The sequence below is a fragment of the Giraffa tippelskirchi genome, chromosome 3, assembly GCF_054371585.1.
Source record: "Giraffa tippelskirchi isolate mGirTip1 chromosome 3, T2T-mGirTip1v1.2.pri, whole genome shotgun sequence".
NCBI classification, from domain to species: Eukaryota; Metazoa; Chordata; class Mammalia; order Artiodactyla; family Giraffidae; genus Giraffa; species Giraffa tippelskirchi.
In genome coordinates this window covers 1383848-1389847 of record NC_137277.1, presented here as the reverse complement: position 1 = coordinate 1389847, position 6000 = coordinate 1383848, and positions in this window count along the sequence as shown.

Sequence of the window (6000 nt, the reverse complement as noted above, 5' to 3'; positions counted from 1 at the left end):
TCACGGTCAAACCCAGGTAAACTGAGGGACTTTGGAACCAAGCGGACTTGGGTTCAAATTCCAACTCCCCTGCTACGCAGGACCCTGCAGGACCCTCTGGGTCCCTGGGGCTTCCCAGGTGGCTCAGTGGTAAAGAAACCGCTTGCCAGTGCAGGAGACTCAGGTTCAATCCCTGGGTCGGAGAGATCCCCAGGAGAAGGAAACGGCAACCCACTCCACTATTCTTGCCTAGGAAATCCCCTGGACAGAGGAGCCTGGTGGGCTACAGTCCATGGGGTCACAAAAGAGTCAGACACAACTTAGCGACTAAAGCACACCTGGGTCCCCTGGGTCGGATCCCCGTGTCCTCAGCCCCAGAGCTGTTGGAGGATTAAATACAGAGCGTGTGTAGGGTGAGTGGTCCCAGGCCCCACGTGGGGTAGAAGCTCAAAAACAATGGCTGTAGTTCGGCAGGGTGAGGGTGACGCCACTGAAGTGCAGAGAGGGTGGGTGACCCTCACAAGGTCACACAGCCCAGCAGAGGCAGAGCCCAGGGCGGGCCGCGGGCTCCATGTCCCACGCACCTGGGTGCTGGTTTCTCGACACCAGGAGACATTCCCCGACCCCGTCTGTGAACCGGGGCTCGGACCGTATCTACCTGGAGGAAGGGCGTCTGCTGGGACCAGCGAGCGGGCGGCTCGTTGACCTGGCAAGGGCCTGGTTCAGACCCAGTTCTCCCCTGTGGACCGTGCCTCTGCGCGAGCTACCCGCATCTGGGCACCTCGGTCCTCCCATCTGTAAACGGGAGCCAGTAAGGACCTACCTCAAGGCCTGTTGGGAGGATTCACGGGTTCAGTCGGTAAACACCCCTCAACAAGCAGGACCATCCTTCTGACCGCCCCCTGCCTAGAGGGCAGGGGAGCCCGTGGTATAGAGATTCGGGCTCGCCAGGCCCAGGGCAGGTTTCTGGGAGAAGGAAGGAGCCAGCGCCACACTCTGACACCACAGAGGGCTTGGGCGGGACAGGCCTGGGACAGGAGAGCGGTCCAGGGAGGCGGGGACCAGCCGTCCGCCGGCCAGGCGTGACTGGGGAAGCTCCTCCTGTGCAGCTCGTGGGGTGGCGGGCGTGCACCAGACGCTTGGGGAACCGGGATGTGAGTGGTTCTCCAGGAGAGCCGGGGTTTAATGGGCGTTCGCGCTTGTCCGCCAGCCGCCACTCTATTTTTATACAGCGCCCGCCTAGCGCCCGCTCTGCGCTGGCTCCCCTCCAAGACAGGACTTCGTGTTCTGGTTTTTTCAAAACTAGAACTGAAGCAGTATCTTCCTGCTCCCTTCAGGAGGGGGAAACACACAGAGGTCACCTCTCGGCCCATCAGCAACGCGCGAGCGCAGGGCTTCCCTCTCGCCAGCTAAGACACAGCGCGCTCGCCCGGCTCTGTGTGGGGCTCGGCACGCTGTTCTGCGGTTGCGCCTCGCGAGGCGCCTCCCTGTCAGACGAGGAAGCAGCCTGGTCTCCCTCCCTTGCTGTTGTCATGATTTCTGTGTGTTCCCAGCGGTCGACAGGGTGCCCAAAACCAAGGTCTCCATGGACGTTTGGTGAGTGAGCGGTCATTCCTGCCGCCCCCAGCCCTCCAGCCTCCTTCCAGGCCAGGATGGAGTTCCCGGTGCCACGGGGCTCCCTGCCCCCCGACACAGAACCTTCTTTCCAGGAGGGACCCCACTCCCATGGCTGAGAGGAGCTGAGTCTTGCTCATGGAGTCAGACGCGAGACCAAACCTGGGCAGTCTCCATGGCCTGTGAGTTAAGTAGAGTCCAAGAGGGCGAGACCGCTGTCCAATACAGCAGCCACCTGCCGAGTGTGGCTATTTACGTTTAATTAAAACCAAATAAAATTAAAAACTCAGGCCCGCAGTTGCACCTGCCACGTTTCAGGCTTGCAGGAGCCACACCTGGGCAGTGGCTGTTCTACTGCACAGCCCAGCGCAGAGCTGTTCATAAAAAGGCCATACAGCTTCCGAGTGGTCCTGTCTCCTGGGACACTTGTCCACAGAGCCCCGGCGCTGGGTTGGGAAAACAGACCCCCAGGGAGAGGCCTAGGTGGAGAAGAACCAGGCCTCTGTCCTCAGCTCCGCGGAGCACTCGGGTTAGCGGCACGACCTGCAGCTATTGGGGTGCACCACTGAGGCGAGTCCTCCAGCCCGCGGTGAAGCCCAGCCCAGGGACGCCGCCTGGACCAGGGGCAGGTCTTCCCCATGGAGCCCCGTCCACACTGCAGCTTCAGAACCCTCATCTGTCCGTCTCCAAATCCTCTGCCTTAACCCCAGCCTGTGTGAGTGCTCAGTTGCTCAGTTGTGTCTGACTCCTTTTTGACCCCGTGGACTGTAGCCCACCGGGCTCCTCTGTCCGTGGGATTTCCCAGGCTAGGATACTGGACTGGGGTGCCATCTCCTCCTCCAGGGGATCTTCCCAACCCAGAGACTGAACCTGCTTCTCTGGCATCTCCTGCATCGCAGACGGGTTCTTTACCACCTCAGGAAGCCCTTAACCCTGCTAAGATGCCCCATAACCTTCCCCCTCTCTTGTCACCAAGGCAGATGGCACTGTCTCCTCCTTGGGTGCCCAGGACCTTTGACACTTTCACCATAAAGATGTGTTTGTGCATCTGCTTTCTGCAGCCTCGAGTCCCAGCCCTTGGTTGGAGCTTTGAGGGACCAGCTTGGTCTTACAACCTCCGCCCCCCTCGCGGCGGGCACCCCTCTGGACCCTTGGTCTGGGGCTGGTTTCACTGTCTTGAGAGGCCGGCGAGCACCCTCTGAGAGGAGAGTCTGGGAGCTGTGCTGGCCACAGTGGGTACTCTGTACCACCAGGCGGCTGTGTCTCAGCCAGGAGCCAAGAGCTCGGCACCAGCTCCTTGCCAGCCATTCATGGGGGAGAAATGATTAAAAAGCTGGAAAGACTGACTCATGCGGAAATTTAAAGAAAGCACATGAGTCCCCAGATATGTTTAGCTTGGCTCCCACACAGGGGGGACGCGATAAGGCTCCGAGTCAGAAGGTGCAATGTAAGGGGATCGAGAGAGCGCGGATGGGCCCCAGAGGGTGGGGATCAGACTGGGGTCTGAGCGCCTGCGACCCCAGCCTGAGGCACCCCGCATGCCCCTCACGCTCGGCTCTGGCCCCAGGAGAGCCTGGTTCTCTCCTCCAGCAAACTCCCCAGCGCCCGCCCCGGACCCGGCAACCTGTCCAGGCTGGAGGGTCATCCAGCGAGGAAGCCAGACCTGCCCTCCAGCTGCTTCCAGTCCATCAGGAAGGAGTTCCTGAGGCCTCAGTGCTGGCTGGTTCCTCCTTCTAGAAGGTTCTTCCCTGGATATCTGGATGGTGGACTCACCCACCACCATCGAGCTGTGTTCAGATGACACCTTCTGCACGAGGCCTCCCGTATTCATTATGGTAATGTTATAACCAGCCCCCTTTTATAACACTGTCACCCTCCCAAAGGCCTCCCGAGCCTCCAAACCCCGTTCCTGCATCCTGCCTGTCTATTCTGGGCTCCAGAGCGCTCAGCACTTTGTAACATGCCTGTAATTACTTGTTTAGGGCTTCCCTGGTGGCACAGTGGTAAAGAATCCACCTGCCGCTGCCGGAGACACGGGTTCGATCCCTGGGTCAGGAAGATCCCCTGGAGGAAGGCATGGCAACCCCTCCAGTATTCTTGCCTAGAGAATCCCATGGACAGAGGAGCCTGGCGGGCTACAGTCCACGGGGTCGCAAAGAGTCAGACACGACTTGGCAACTGAACAGCAAGGAGTCCCTTGTCTGTCTTGTCTGTTGTGTTTCCTGACTCCGCCCCTTGGGGAGGCCCAGGGCCAGCTCACTGTCCCTGAACCCGGGGGCTTGCAGGGCAACAGGACTGACAGGGATCAAGGCGGGCTCGGCCCCCTGGCTCAGGGGTTCCCTGTGGGGTTCACCTCCCCACATCTCTCCCGTCCTGCGTCACCTCCTCCGCGCCTGTGAGCCGGGCTGGGTTGCCCACAAGGGTAAAGAAAGCGTTAGAAATCACCGGGATAGGGGTGAAGATGACAGTGTCAGACTTGCCCACGTGACCACCCCCTCGTGTTGATTTACCATGGGAACAGCACACGCCCTGCCCGTCCCGGAGCGGGAACACGCGAGCCTCCTGCAGCCGCTGCGCGATCCCCCGCGGGGGCTTCACACTCTGCAGAAAGCGTGGTCCTGAGAGTCCCAGGCTTCACCCGAAGTGAGCGGGGCTGGAAAGGGAGCAAAATGTCAACCCACTCCAGTGTTCTTGCCTGGAGAATCCTAGGGACGGCAGAGCCTGGTGGGCTGCCGTCTATGGGGTCGCACAGAGTCGGACACGACTAAAGCGACTTAGCAGCAGCAGCAGCAGCAGCAGCAAGACCTTTAAATCAGCCCAAATCACCAGCGGGGGCTCCGTGTGAGCCCCGGGGTCAGACACCCAGGAGGTCAGCCCCAGCGGCTCTCAGCTCCGTGTGGCCCCCGGCGAGCTGCTCAGAGAGGCCGAGCCTGAACGTGGTCCCACAGGGCCGCGCTCATCGCCGCGGGGGTGGGGTGGGGGGGAAGCGCGGAGGTGCAGGGCGCGCTCGGCGGCGGGGGTGGGGCGCGGCTGGACCGGCATCGTGGGGCAGTGAGAACCTGGCCGGCTGCGGGGCTCGGCATGTGGCCGGGAGGATGGGGACCCCTCGGCAGAGCGTCCCTCGTCCTGCTCTGGTCTTGGAGTCGGTCTGCGGCCTCCCGCCGCCCGCTGGGCGCAGAGCCCCCGCCTCCTCCCCGCCTCCTCCCCGCCTCAGCAGCCTAGCCCGGCTTCCTCTGGGGCGGGGGCCTCGTCTTACTCCCCAGGTCCAGCTCCTGATGCGGCTCCAGCACCATGCCCAGCAGGCATCCGATGCGTGTTTGTGAAAGGAGAGTGAGACCCGTGCGGATGGCTTCTGTATGCACATGTGCTCAACTCTGTGTGACCCTATAGACCGTAGCCCGCCAGGCTCCTCTGTCCAGGGGATTCTCCAGGCAAGAACACTGAAGTGGGTTGCCATGCCCTCCTCCAGGGGATCTTCCCAACCCAGGGATCAAACCTGCGTCTCCAGCATGGTAGGCAGATTCTTTTACCGCGGAGCCACTGGGGAAGCCCCAGATGGCTACTATGCACCGCCTAAGCTAAGTGCCTTGTTATAGACCGAGGTCGGCTGAGACCCTTGCAGGTTTTAAGCCCAGCCCAGGACGCCCCAGCCATCATCAGTGGAGCCTGCCCTGGCATGAGAGCTGCCCCACACCTGGCGGCAGCCTTTCAAGTTCACCCAGCAACCCCAGAATGGCGGGTCACCGGGAGGATGGACAAGAACTCAGTGAGAGACACTGCCCTCTGAGCAGGAGAAGCAGAAGAAAGAATCCTAGAGAAGCCAGAAGTCCAGAACGAGGGTGAAGCCCTAGACCCGTGGTAACCGCTGTGTGTTGCCACATGGATTGGGAGTTTTGAAGTGCCTGGGTTTTTCCAGGGGCAGGTGGGGTGGGCAGCAGGGCCAGGAGTATGGATGAAAGAGGAGGTTCCTTAGCCCCACACCAGCTTTAATCTGAGGGCTCTGCCTTTATCGGGTTTATTTGTGTATGTTTCTGGGTACAATTTCCTTTGAACAAAGGAATCTGTGACTCAAAGAATGTTTGACAGCCACTTACTATTTCCAGTACAAGATCAAGGCTCAGAGCAATCAGGAATGGCTGGGAAAGACGGGGCAGGCTTCCAGGAGGGAGGGTTGGAATTCAGACGAGGAGAGGGAAGGAGAGAGGGCCCTGGGTGCGGCCGATGATGGGAATGGTGGTGAGGACCAGAAGGTGACCGGGGAACAGCCAGGGCCCTCCTCGGATAAAGCGAGAGTCGTGTGGATAAACGAGATGTGGGGAGGGTTAGAGGGGCTGGGGTGAGGGCTGCCCCCGTCTCTCATTTGCTGGGCCCCCTGAGTAGCAGGCCCTTGTTTTAGGGTTCAGGACA